Source organism: Saccopteryx bilineata, chromosome 2, assembly GCF_036850765.1.
Source record: "Saccopteryx bilineata isolate mSacBil1 chromosome 2, mSacBil1_pri_phased_curated, whole genome shotgun sequence".
Lineage (NCBI taxonomy): Eukaryota > Metazoa > Chordata > Mammalia > Chiroptera > Emballonuridae > Saccopteryx > Saccopteryx bilineata.
Genome location: NC_089491.1, coordinates 33,163,904 through 33,178,554, shown reverse-complemented (window position 1 = coordinate 33,178,554; position 14,651 = coordinate 33,163,904). Strand labels below are relative to the sequence as shown.

General features: G+C 40.2%; 1 long non-coding RNA gene across 4 annotated transcripts in view; it reads right to left on the bottom strand.

Annotated features, from left to right (window-relative positions):
* The window catches only part of LOC136324169 (uncharacterized), a 168,755-nt gene that overhangs the window by 73,297 nt on the left and 80,807 nt on the right, over nucleotides 1–14,651 (bottom strand). Inside the window, exon 1 of one of the 4 annotated variants that reach the window (XR_010729055.1) lies at nucleotides 14,097–14,286. The exons of the other annotated variants lie outside the window; for them this stretch is intronic. This is a non-coding gene — a long non-coding RNA (uncharacterized lncRNA). Of the gene's footprint in view, nucleotides 1–14,096; nucleotides 14,287–14,651 lie in introns of those variants that run through there. 4 annotated transcript variants of the gene reach the window in all.

The window sequence follows — 14,651 nt, the reverse complement described above, 5'->3', positions numbered from 1 at the left end:
CAAACTATGGGCAATTTGTAATGATGAGTATTATCGTGACACTGTTTCCACTCCATTAACAAACCTATAATTTAATTATGGTGCTTCCATAATCTTAACTATGAGGCATGTGCTCTGTCTGAGATTCAGATAATTAGTCTTTGCTCACATCCCGTATTTATCACCATAAACTTATTTACCAAATATAAAACATTTTATAACTTTCTTGTTCGAGCCATTATTTTAAAAAAAACAGGCCCTGGCCAGTTGCTCAGTGGTAGAGCATCGGCCCGGCGTGCAGGAGTCCCGGATTCGATTCCCAGCCAGGGCACACAGGAGAGCGCCCATCTGCTTCTCCACCCCTCCTCCTCTCCTTCCTCTCTGTCTCTCTCTTCCCCTCCCGCAGCCAAGGCTCCATTGGAGCAAAGTTGGCCTGGGCACTGAGGATGGCTCCATGGCCTCCGCCTCAGGCACTAGAATGGCTCTGGTCGCAACAGAGTAAAACCCCAGATGGGCAGAGCATCACCCCCTGGTGGGCATGCTGGGTGGATCCTGGTGGGACACATGCGGGAGTCTGACTGCCTCTCCGTTTCCAACTTCAGAAAAATACAAAAAAAAAAAATACAAAAAACAACTTCAATGCAATATTTTAGAGAAAGAATGGTAAATATGTCTGTCTCCCATAGCAACTCCAATAAATACAACTACCTAAAATCCCATTTCAAGAAAGACCCAAAGTTGAGTCTGGATCCAATGAGAAATACTGCGATGACTGATTAGTGATATCTACCATGGACGTGGGTTTGGGCACAACACGTGGCATATATTTGCCAACAATGACTTAGAGAAAATCTCTTTAAACAATTTCCCTCCAATGATAATGAATCTCTCATTTTTATTTTAGTGGGGACCCAGTCTAATCCCTCCCCTCATGTAACTCTCCCTATCTAATTTGCATACATATACATATCCACATAACATATTTATCAAGCATGAACTCCAAAAATTATCTTATATATATAAGGGAGAGTTCCGCAGGCCTTCTGGGAACCGAGCCCCTTTTGTAAATCCACAGAAAGAATGACTTCATTTACAAACTATCTCCATTAAAGAAAGCAGGGGGGTTCTTGGGGCCCAGTCCGCATTTGTGCCTAGGCAGGATTGAGGGACAGAAGTACTGGCCCACACTTACAAGACAAAAGACTGAAAGGAATTAAAACTTAATCCTGGACAAGGGTGACGATTCAATAACTGAAAAATGCTTAAATAATGGCAGATTACAAACAGTATGCAGTTTATGTGTGTAAAATGTATTTGAAATAACACTAAAGGACAACAGTGGTTAGTCCTGAGTGAGTTAATATTTACCTTTCTTTTTTCTTTGTCCTTCTATTCCTTATCTACATCTTTCTGAGTGTCCTGTACTGCACACACACTGCTTTTTTAATGAAGAGGAAAAGAAATAAAGGAAAAATTTTTATCTTATCAATTAATGTTTTGGTTGTTCTAATTAACCTCTTATTGCCTTGTAGTTAATATCAAGCTTGTTCAAATATTCTCCAATTGTTGGGCAGCTAGGTTAACTTTTGGTATCACAAACAAAAAAGTGCTCTTGTGCTGAAAATTAATTTGAAGTGTAAGAAAAGAAAAAATAGAAAAATCCCAATGGCCTGGCCGGTTGGCTCAGTAGTAGAGCGTTGGTCTGGCATGGGGATGTCCTGGGTTCAATTCTCAGTCAGGGCACACAGGAGAAGCAACCATCTGCTTCTCTACCCCTCCTCCTTCCTCCCCCTTTCCCTTCTCTCTTTCTCTCTCTTCCCCTCCTGCAGCCATGGCTCAATTGGTTTCATGCACAATGGCCTGAATGCTGAGGGTGGCTCCCTGGAGCCTTTGCCTCAGGTGCCAATAATAGCTCGGTTGCAAGCATGGCCCCAGATGGGCAGAGCATCAGCCCCAGATGAGGGCTGCTGGGTGATCCCAATCGGGCAGGGTTCATTTGGGAGTCTGCCTCTCTGTCTCCCCACCTCTCACTTGGAAAAGAAAGGAAAAATATCTCAAAAAAAAAGTAAAGAAAGAAAAATCCCTAGGAAATAAACCAAAAATGTTTAATCACTACAAAATACACTAAATTACCACTACTCAAAAAACTAGTAACATATATTTTTTTTAACCAGATCACTGTTTTAACCAATTTGTCCAGTTGACCAGTGTACTTTCAACTAAACTGTATGTGGGCAAAATTGGTTTTGGCCTACATAACTTCAAGTCAAATGGGTGTTGGGCAAACAATATACTATCAGCATCAGAAGAAAGTCTGAAGGCAGAGATAGGAACTATGATCCCAAAAAAAGGGTTTAATAATAAAGACTAGGCAAGATGCCCTAAACAAGTTAGACAAAGATCACCTGGGGCAATGGTTCTACATGGAAGAAAGTCCTTTATCAAAGAGCTGGAAAACTTGCCCAATTCATTTTGAAAGTGCTAGTAAGGGTATCAAGTAAATTCCTTTTCATCTGCCAGCTTGGACACTTTCCCCTAGGCCAGGGGTCCCCAAACTTTTTACACAGGGGGCCAGTTCACTGTCCCTCAGACTGTTGGAGGGCCAAACTATAAAAAAAAACTATGAACAAATCCCTATGCACACTGCACATATCTTATTTTAAAGTAAAAAAACAAAACAGGAACAAATACAATATTTAAAATAAAAAACAAGTAAATTTAAATCAAGAAACTGACCAGTATTTCAATGGGAACTATGGGCCTGCTTTTGGCTAATGAGATGGTCAATGTGCTCCTTTCATTGACCACCAATGAAAGAGGTGCCCCTTCCGGAAGTGCAGCGGGGCCGGATAAATGGCCTCAGGGGGCCGCATGTGGCCCACGGGGCCGTAGTTTGGGGACCCCTGCCCTAGGCAGACTATGCTGGTGTTTTCCCTAAGATGAAAAAACTTAATATTCTTGGAGTTCAAATTAAGGACGCATGTCCCCTAAAATTTCATTCATCCACAATCCCTTTCCCAAGGAAATTAGGTTCTGGAGTGGTCACTGCATGATAGAGAATCCAAACCACTTTTTTGGCATGTTCTGGTTCCCGCTCCAAACTTCAAAAGGTAATATCCATACTGTGAGACAAAGCAGGGGTGGCAAATCATAGAAATCTGCACCGAAGGAAGAAATATGATTTGGACTGCCTCAGGAGTGAAGGACCCAGTTAGTGGCTTAGTTGGTCATAATTGCTAGAAAGAGCTAGAAGACATTTCTAGTTTGAACAGTCTTTTAAAGACCTTGATTATAGCTAGAATCTTGGAGAGCTTTCTGAGCAGCCTTTATTCATTCAAATATTAACTGTCTGCCACGCTGCTGGTGGTGTTGAGGCAAGCAAGGAAGTAGCACAGTGAAAGATACTTTTGCCTTTAAAGGTGTTCCATAGGAAGAAAAGAGAACTGTATTCATATTCAGTCACAACAGAGTATGTGGGGGGGGGGGGGGGGAGTGATTTAATAGTTTTGTTGCTTTTGGCCAGAAGCAAAACAATGTAAAGATGGATTATTCACTAATGCTGTTGGGGCAACTAAGTAACTATTTGGAAAAAAATTAAGCTGGACCTATTCCTCAACCATACACCAAGAAAAAAGGGTGAAAAATTTAAGCGTAAAATAAAAACAGAAGTAGAAGACAATACGAGAAAATTCTTTTATAATCTTGTCATAGAACAGACTTTTCTGACTATGATACAAAATCTAAAAGTCACAAAAGACAAGACTGACAGATTCAACTACATTTTAGAAAATATCTACAGAGCAAAAACACCATAAGCAAAGAAAAAAAAACAAATGACAAACAAGGAAAGAGGGGAGGGTGATGTTGCAACTCACATTACAGAGGGCCAATCTCCATCATAATAAAGTAGGCTACAGGTTATTTTTAAAGGACTAGAAATACAAATGGTTCTTAACCATTTGAGTAGTATGTCCTCATGCCTCCTGACCATCCAGAGTACAATCATATATGTGTAAGGCAACATTTTAAAAAGGCAAAATGTATGTTCTTCTTGTTTCCATAAATTGGTTATCAAACAAACGTGATTTTAAGTTAATAAAACTACAACTGGAACTTATTTCATTTTTTGAAAAAAAAAAACAACTCACTCCCGGGAGTCAGCAGCATGAATAAAACTCACTACTCAAAGGTCTACACATATAAAAAGGTATTCAAACTCATTCATAAAATAGAAATAGAACTTAAAACTATACTAAGATAACATTTTTTACCTATCAGATTGGAAAATATCCAAAAGTTCAATAACACATTTTGCTGGCAAGAATATGGTAATCCGTCCATGTTATTGTAAATGATCCGATGTCATCATTTCTTACGGCTGAGTAGTATTCCATAGTGTATATGTACCAAAGCTTTTTTTTTTCTTTTTTTCTTTATTCATTTTTAGAGAGGAGAGAGAGAGGGAGAGAGAGAGAGACAGAGAGAGAGAAAGGGGGAGGAGCTGGAAGCATCAATTCCCATATGTACCTTGACCAGGCAAGCCCAGGGTTTCAAACCAGCGACCTCAGCATTTCCAGGTCGATGCCTTATCCACTGCGCCACCACAGGTCAGGCCTGTACCAAAGCTTTTTAATCCACTCGTCCCCTGACGGACACTTGCGTTGTTTCCAGATCTTCACTATTGTGAATGCTGCCACAACCATGGGGGTGCATTTCTCCTTTTGGAGCAGTTCTATGGTGTTCTTGGGGTATATTCCTAAAAATGGGATAGCTGGGTCAAAAGGCAGTTCGATTTTCAATTTTTTGAGGAATCTCCATACTGTTTTCCACAGAAGCTGCACCAGTCTGCATTCCCACCAGCAGTGCAGGAGAGTTCCCCTTTCTCCACATCCTCACCAGCACTTATTCTGTGTTGTTTTGTTGATGAGCGCCAATCTGACTGGTGTGAGGTGGTATCTCATTGTGGTTTTAATTTGCATTTCTCTAATGATTAGTGATGTTGAGCATTTTTTCATATGCCTATTGGCCATCTGTACCTCCTCTTTGGAGAAGTGTCTATTCATTTCTTTTTCCCATTTTTTGATCGGATTGTTTGTCTTCCTGGTGTTAAGATTTACAAATTCTTTATAAATTTTGGTTATTAACCCCTTATCAGACATATTGTCAAATATGTTCTCCCATTGTGTGGTTTGTCTTTTTATTTTGTTCTTATTGTCTTTAGCTGTGCAAAAGCTTTTCAGTTTGATCTAGTCCCATTTGTTTATCCTGTCTTTTATTTCACTTCCCCTTGGAGATAAATCAGCAAATATATCGCTGCAGGAGAGGTCGAAGAGCTTACTGCCTATGTTTTCTTCTAAGATGCTTATGGTTTCATGACTTACATTTAAGTCTTTTATCCATTTTGAGTTTATTTTTGTGAATGGTGTAAGTTGGTGGTCTAGTTTCATTTTTTTTGCAGGTAGCTGTCCAATTTCCCAACACCATTTATTGAAGAGGCTGCCTTTACTCCATTGTATTTCCTTACATCCTTTGTCAAATATCAGTTGTCCATAGAGCTGTGGTTTATTTCTTTGTACAGAGTGAAATAAGTAAATCAGAAAAAACTTAAGAACTATATGAATCCATACATAGATGGGACATAAAAATGAGACTCAGAGACACGGACAAGAATGTGATGGTAATGGGAGTGGGGGATGGGGGGGATGAGGCGAGGAAGGAGAGAGAGGGGGTGGGGGAGGGGAGGGGCACAAAGAAAACCAGATAGAAGGTGGCAGAAGACAATTTGACTTTGGGTGAGGAGTATGCAGCATAATCAAATGTCAAAATAATCTGGAGATGTTTTCTCTCAACATATGTACCGTGATTTATCAATGTCACTGCATTAAATTTAATAATAATAATAATAAAATAAAAAATAATAATACAATAACTAAATTTTAAAAAAAAGAATATGGTAAGCCGGCATTCTCATACATCTCCAGTGGGGGTGTAAACTGTACCACCTCTATAAAGGGCAATTTAGTTGTACCTATAAAACTATCATGAGATATATTCTTTGGTCAACAATTCTACTTTTAGGAATTTACCCTACAAATACAGTGTTTCACCAGTATGAAATAATTTATGTAACAAAAGTATTTCTTGCAGCATTGTAATAGCAAGAGATTGAAAATTTCCCAAAAAGTCCATCGTTATGGGGCTGGTTAAATAAATGCTACAATCAAACAAGGATGTGGAAAAGATCTGCAATTATATTGTTAAAGTGAAATATATCTTGGATATTTTCCCACTGTTATGAGACAAACTCCACATTGTCAAGTGAAAAAGGTACAATAACACATATAAGCTTCCATTTTGTATAAAAAAGGAAAAGAAAACAGAACTTATATTTGTTTTGGCTTTGATATGCATTTTAAAACTCTGGAAGGATGGGAACTGAGTAGATAGGGGACAGGGTGGAAGGAAAACTTCATTACTAAATATGTCTGAGCCATGTAAATGCATTACCTTTTCAAAAATTAAATTGTAGAACGTTCAATAGGTGAAATGTTTAGAAGTTATAATTCAAGCTCCCAGATAATATTCTACATTTGGGCCCCTTAGTCTATGGATGACAGATGGTAGACAAATGACCTCACCTGGAGGCACTGAATGGTAGCCTCTAGAACTGGAAAACAAAGTCAGGGTTACAGTTGAAAATCTGAAGACTAGAAGTGAGAACTCACTGATGAATGGTTGCACATGCCCAGGGAAGAGACAGTGAAGAAAGAGAAGGACACAATCCTGTGAAAGTCTCATGGCAAAAGTGACACATTAAGATAAAGAGATAAACCAGAGATTAATTCTTAGGGTACTGGGGTCAAAATGTGGTACAATTCCTTAGGATACCTGTCTTGGTTATTAACTCAAACTTAGATGTCACAGAGTGGTGTAACTCAGGGCTACTATCCTCAACATGGGCAACCAGAAGACTACTTGCAAATGACAGGAAAGGAAGGCGTAGTTATCAGAAGCACAAAAACGTATGCCTACAACAATGTAAGGCCTTCCCTGTTCCTTTCTTAGGCCTAACTCCTGATTAAAAACCCTCTCAGAAAAGTTAACAAGACCACGATACTGTTTAGAATAAAGAAAACAGATAGTTTTGAATAAAGCTTCTTGAAAATCGATTTCATTCATTCATCACATGTTTACAGGGCATCTACTCTGTGCCAAGAACTGCTTTAAGTGCTCAATAAATTCATCCTCTAAAACAAATATGGCCTAGATAACTTAAACAAAAAAAAACATTTTTTAAGAGATTGTGAGATAAATAGAAGCTTCTCTCAAAAAATTTGAAATATGAAAAAGTCTCTAAGAAGTCAACTGACTACTATAAAGTGCAACAAAACTATAATGATTTGATTAAAATTTTATTCAGTTTATTCCATTGTTCTTTAAAAAGTAACTTAACATATGAATTTAAAATAAAACAATCATTTTCAGAAATAAAAAACCAGGTAGTTTATTTCAATTGTACTAAATTTAAATGCACAAATCTTTAAAATATGGCTTTTTATTCTCATTACTACAACTGATAAAACAGGAAAACATTACTGGAAAAGGGAACTAATTCAGAACAGATGTTAAGGAGGAATTTTTCCAGTAGTGAACTATAAACATGCGGAATAAATACTGGAAAATGTATTATGGTTTGAAAAATATCAGAATCAGTTACTAATTACACGATCTAAGCAGGAAACCAAATACCTAAATATGTACAACACACAATTAAAAAATAGCCCTAAATTAATGGAGAAAATGTTTTTACTATCCAAACTTAGATAATACATTAATCTGTGATGTGTTAAAAGTCAGGTATTTCCCAATGCCTATCAAACAGTTCTTATTAATCCATAAAGATATACCCAACTGCAAACCTAATAAGTTTGCAACAAAATGTATTCTTTCTGCTTGCTTTGGTAACATTTTTTTTTCAACTTAACAGTTATTTGGTCATTTTCTTTTGACCTGCTTTCTTATATCTCACTTCTTCATTTACTCACCCTCTAAAAAGAGATATAAAGCCCTGGCCAGTTTGCTCAGTGGTAGAGCGCCGGCCTGGCGTGCAGGGGTCCCGGGTTCGATTCAGGGCAGGGCACACAGAAGCGCCCATCTGTTTCTCCACCCCTCCCCCTCTCCTTCCTCTCTGTCTCTCTCTTCCTCTCCCGCAGCAGCGAGGCTCCATTGGAGCAAGGATGGCCCGGGCACTGGGGATGGCTCCTTGGCCTCTGCCCCAGGAGCTAGAGTTGCTCTGGTTGCGACAGAGCAACGCCCTAGAGGGGCAGAGCATTGCCCCCTGGTGGGCAGAGCATCTCCCCTGGTGGGCGTGCTGGGTGGATCCCGGTTGGGCGCATGCGAGAGTCTGTCTGTCTCTCCCCGTTTACAGCTTTGGAAAAATACACACACAAAAAAAAAGAGAGAGATATAAAGACTGGCAGCCTCACCATCATTGGTCCTGCTCTAGGAAAAAGGCAGAAAGGACAGTTTTTCCTCGGCTGGAACACTGAAGAAGAAATAGCTTATTCCAAGCACACAGGGAAGATCAGAAAAGAACTGAAAAGGAATAAACAATGAAATCCATTCCAATAAAAGTTTATTAATTTTTATGAAGTCAATTTGTGACTCATCCATATTTAAATAATTACAAAAAAAAAACAAATTTCAAAGCTAAAAATATAAAATGACTTTTGGACTATCCAGGTTTCTGCCTGTTTCCACTTTATGGACAGGCAAAGGCTGTGACACTGGCAGTGCATTAACTCTCTCAGGCCACTGAGATCCCACACAGTGGCAACAGTTAGTTATCATGCAGGTCAAAGCAGATTAATATAACATTACTACTAATGTTATTACTATAAGCATGCACGTTAAATACAAAAAGAGTTCACGAGCCTTCTGATTACAGCAATCCAGTAAAAGAGAACAAGGCCAGAGTTGACTCATGATTCATGATATTTAACAAACCTAAAAAAGCATTCAACTTTATAACCTGAAAGATCCTTAAAGATCACAGAGGCCCTGGCCAGTTGGCTCAGAGGTAAAGAGTCGGCCCAGTGTGTGGAAGTCCCAAGTTTGATTACTGGTCAGGTCACACAGGAGAAGTGACCATATGCTTCTCCACTCTTCAACCCCCGTGTCTCTCTCTATCTTCTCCTCCGGCAGCCATGGCTTGATTTAGGTGAGTTGGTCCCAGGCACTGAGGATGGCTCCATGGCCTCACCTTAGGTGCTAAAATTGCTCAGTTGCCAAGCAGTGGAGCAGCAGCCCCAGATTGACAGAGCATCACCAGATAGGGGGCTTGCCGGATGGATCCCAGTAGGGGAACAGGCAGGAGTCTGTCTCACTGCCTCCCCACCTCTCACTTAATATATTTTTTTTTTAAAATCATAGCATGAGCCCAACATGATTATTTTACAGATGATGATATATAGACCCTCCAAACAATTAACTTACCCAAGGCCTGGCAGCTTCGAATCAGCAAAGCCAGATCCAGGCCTCTGAAAAGCAATCTAAGTGGACGCCAGGAAACACAGCACGCCACTTTTGGAGAATATGCTGAAGGATCTGAACTTGTAAATGTGAGGCAATTTTTTTTTCAGAGTTAGGTGATGGGAAACTGTGCAGTTATATGTAAAGAGATATTTACTTTACTCATCAACTCCAGCTAAAATGTAGATCTTATTTCACAGGCATAAATAATATCCTGAATTGATTTATCACATATGAGGAATAACTTTTCTCCCCAAACCATTGTAGTCTTCCAGAGTTTACCAGAGACCAGGGAAAACATGTAAGAAATAAACTACCTTTTTAACTAGAATGCAAGGCTGTCCTGTTATTTATTAATGAAAAGAAAAATATTATTTGAGATTTTAAAATATTATCAGCATTTATACTACTAAGTAATCTTTCCGTCTTAGATTTTCACTCTTTTCCAAAATTTTCTGTAACATAGAAAGTCTCCTAATTTATTACTTTTTCTTTATTAAAGTAAATTTAATATTCTAAGTTACGTGTGCCTCTCTCTAGAACATCTAACAAGTCAAAATTCCAAAATCTCTTTGCCTTGTTTACTTCTGCATATATATATATATAATATATTTAATACAGATCTATTTAAATATATTTTAGAAAAGGTAAGAGATTCAAGAATTTTTATATTTAACTGGTTATACATAGATGTTATGGTTCTCAATTTTCTAAACTTTAAGACCTTTTTCCAAAAGAAGCTATTGATATTTCCTAGCCTACAGCATCTAATTTATCACTGAGAAGAAGCAGCCTAAGAGAAAATAGGGGAAAGAGGGTTGAATGAGAGTCAAATCAAAAGTCTACTAGAAAAAAAAAATCATAGCAAATCTTCCTATGCAGATATTACAGGTACAAACCAAACTCCAATTTCCTTGTATCAACCTTCAGCTGTCTGGACTTGTAGCAGTCACCTTGACAGGCTATGTTCAATCATGAGTATCAAAAGTTCAGGTAAAGAAAACAACTAATGAATGATCTCATGTATGTCGATTCATGCCAAGACTATCCATTCATACTACTTATAGTATTAATTCAAATTTAAATGGGGGAATATTTCATGGATATTTACTATTTATGTTAAACTGAGGTGCCACAGGAATCTCAAAGCTAAGGGAGACATGCTTCTAAAGCTTAGTTTGACAGAGGAATAAGCAACAGACAGAAGAGCACAAAAACAAGGCAGTGAAATAGGAACTTTATGAAAGACTAAAGCACAACTTAAGCTGATTTCCTGATCTAATTTTAGAGGAAGGGTAAAATTTCAAATAAGCAGAGAGGAGGAAGAAGGAAATACCATAAAAAGGAAAACTATGAACAAGTGTGGGAAGATAAAAGGATGTTTGAAGAACAGTGAGGATACCAATTTGACTAGAACAGAGAAATCCTGTGGAAATTAAGAGGCCATGATATAGAGGCTTTGGGGTTTTATTGTAGAGACAAGGTCCAACTGTTAAGCCTAATTCAGAGGGACTCGAAACATTGAAGACACGAACAAAATCCATCAATTCCACACCAAAGCTTTATTGTCTAGCTTGGCCAAGTGGCGACAGCGGCAACTCCGACAGAAATTTGAGGGAGAGCGTGCCGGCCCTTTGTTCTACCTAGTTTTTATATAATATAGTTTTGCAAGCGGGAAGTACAGAAGCAAAATTGCAATTAGGTGCCCTTTACCACTATTGGTTATAGTCATATGTCCTTTAACATGATAGGACCATGTTCAATTTGCAAGCCATACATCATTTTGGAGAAAACAAAATTTACAAGTCAACACAACGATAGAAAGATGTCTCTTTACATATTAAAAGACATTCCTATATTTTCTAATGTTTATCTGCCATCTCTTTGTCCAGAGTCACCCACATTAACTATATGCATTCACATGGGAGAGGTAGTTTCTGTGGGAACAAATGCCCGCAAATGGCTCATTACTATAAGAAAGGTTTATTTTGGCTTTTCTCTTCCTGCACATGGCTAGCCATTCACCCCTTTCCCCACAGGTATGGTGGAATGTCAGGGAATCCATGTTTTCCTTCCTTTTGCATTTACAATACAATGCCAAGGGCCATCCTGGTTTTATGCCAATCACACAGTACAGAGATCATTCACAAAATTTCTCTGCACATCTTAACCCAAATTAATAAAATGTTCTTTAAGCCTCTTAAAATATTAGTATTGATTCTGTAGCTTTTGGTACTTTGCAACACCTGCGGGTGAGGTGGCGCAGTGGCTCCTCAGGGCTCCTCACAAGTCTTAAAAACTTCTGAGCCTGAGAGTGATTTAACAAAAGCCATATTTTAGGAAGATTAAACTGACAATGATTGAGTTGATAAAGAAGAGATATAGTTTGCAGGTAGATCAGATAGAAAACTACTATAACAGTCCCACATTGCTGAGCCCCATACACTTACGTACTTAACTCAATGAAACTCAAGTTACTATATTTTATATACATATCTTAAATACAGTACAGAACTTCTACACTGATTCTAGAAAACTTGAACTTACAATTTTTTTTAACCTTTCCTTCCTATATTCACCTTGGTTAACAAATTCTGGCTTAGAATTTTTATTTTACCTTTCTTTACCCAATTTTTGCATTAAGATGCATCACCACTCTTTACATATTAGCAAAATCAACAAGATTATATGTCCTTGCTGAATCAGAAGAGCATTTAAAGCAAGAGTTTGAGTCCCACTTTTTTAAAGCAATAACTTTATATCACACAATAAATTTCCCCCAAATTTCATCTTATTTTCCAAGAGAAAGAGCACTTTCATTTTTGCAGACAGAGTATACTTACAAAACCAAAACAAAATGAATGTTGATTACCCAGTGAATCTGTAATAGTTACATCACAGAGTTACTACTAGATTGGCTGCCCTGTCACAAAGCAAAACCTTACTGCTTTCTTTGCTTTGCATATAAAAACCAGGCCACACATGAATGTCCTTCTTCTAGAAAAAGGGCCAAACCAGGTAAGTTTTCAACATTTCATCAATTAAGATAATCTTATTCTACTTGATTTCCTAAAAAGAGATTTATAAAGTATTAACTTTCACTTAATAAAAAAAAAATAGCCAAAAGGTAATTTACTTTGTGTTTTTTTTATTAATTTTTTTAATTTATTGTGTTCCTAAAAGGTAATTTAGATTTCTGAAATAGTCATACATGTGCCTCACAGAATATTATGACTGATTTCTAGTAAACCAGACTTTTGGAAAGTTACAGAACAGGTATTAATTTGGAAAACAGGAGAATAATTCATTTCATTCGAGGTTAAAGAACTGCATGTTCAGGGACCTTAGATTAAGCAGAGGATGGTGTCTCAGTTTTTAAGAGAGCCTTGTCTGTGCTTCCATGACTTTCCATGTAAAAATGCTGCCACTTATCAGTGATGGCTGGAACCTCTCCAACAGTCAGTCCAGCTTCCTACTCAGAGGAGCACTATGCCAGCTGATTGGTTCACGGCAATCAGACAACAGCCTTGAGCCTAACAGTCGTCAAGGAACAAAGATTGGTGACCATACTCAGGAAGGTAAGAGGTATGGAGGGAGTGGAAGGCCGGGAAGCATACAATTAACTAACGTAGATCCAGAAAGATACACCTATTCAAAGAGAGAAGTGCTTTACCTGTTGATACTCTGCAAGGAATGGAATTATTTTTAATTAAAAGTAAACAAAGATACCGGCTAAAAGCTAAGGGAGCCCAATTCACAGGAACAAACTTGGTTAGTAGCTTTATAACTACCTGAAGTGGGCAAAGACCTTTTTATATATTGACATTTAGAAAATCTAGCTTATTAAATAAATTCGTTGAAAGATGTCCTGTTTCCTAAAAACTGTACCTAATTTTAGGGTTCCTGCTTTAGTGTGATTCCAATTCGGCATAAAACTTCAAATTGAAGGAGGACTAGGTGGGGTGCCGAACACATGAAATTTTCACAGCATGGAAATAAAAGTATTTTTAAACCTTCTTGGGGGGTAAAGAGTTAGGCAAGAAGTAATACGTGGAAATTGTCAAGTGCTTCTCTACACACCCACCCACCAGATACCATCGCAGCCGGCTAAGGGAGTCTCCCTCTTCTAGCCTGACAGCTTCACTTTCTTTGAGGTCTGAAGCTGGTGATCACACTGGCCGTCATGGTATTTTCAGTTAACAAAGCAGTTACTCAACAGGGGAAAAAGCCACAAAGCAGCATAGCAGCTGCTGCTGCACCCGTGATGCAAGTGCAGGATGAGCCCCGGGCCGCCACCGCCGCCTCGGCACCTCCGTGACGTCTAGGAGGGGTATCCCCGGCTCTCAGGAAGTGGTGGCCGAGGGCGGCTCCGCCCCCACGCGACCCAGGGCTGGCCAGGCCGCCGGGTGGCTGGACAGCCGGGCCTGCCGGCAAGGGGGAACCATCGTCGGTCGCACACTCACGCCCCGCCGGCCTCGCGCCCCCCTACCTCTCCCGCGCCACCCCACCTAGTGAACCCCGCGCCTCACCCTCCTCTCCCGTCACAGCCCGCACCGCCCTCTCTTCCATAACTCACACCCACTCACCCCGACCCCCAGCGCCGGGCCCGGCCCAGTGTCGCTGGTCACCAGACGGGGTCGAGCGGAGTCCAACATGGCGACTCCGCCCCCGCCCCTCCGCTCCTGGCTAAGTTAAGGCACCCCCTCACGCGGGGCGCTCGCGCCCGAGCCCAGGCTAAAAATAGCCAGGCCCGACTATATTTGGTGCGGCCGGATCCCGGCGCAGCCGCGCGCACTGCGCCCTACCCCGCCCCGCCCGGCGCGCCCCGCCCCGCCCCGCTCCGCCCCGCGCGGCGCTGAATGGAGAAGGGGCGGGGGTGACCGAGGGGGAACCTACTCTGCTATCTGCCGCGAGCGCCAGCGGCGGGGCCGGGCCAACCGCCGAATTTAGTAACATCGCCTGCGTCAATCACGCGCCTCGCGTGCGTCAGCGCCGCGCGGCTCCAGGTCCTGCTCCCCCCACCTCCCAGTCTTTGAATGGATACAATGCAGCAGCGCCCTCCTTCCTTCCGAGACTGGATTGGAACCCGCGGCAATGCAGAGGCTTGGTTCCTCTCCACAGGGTCAACTTTCGGAGCATCC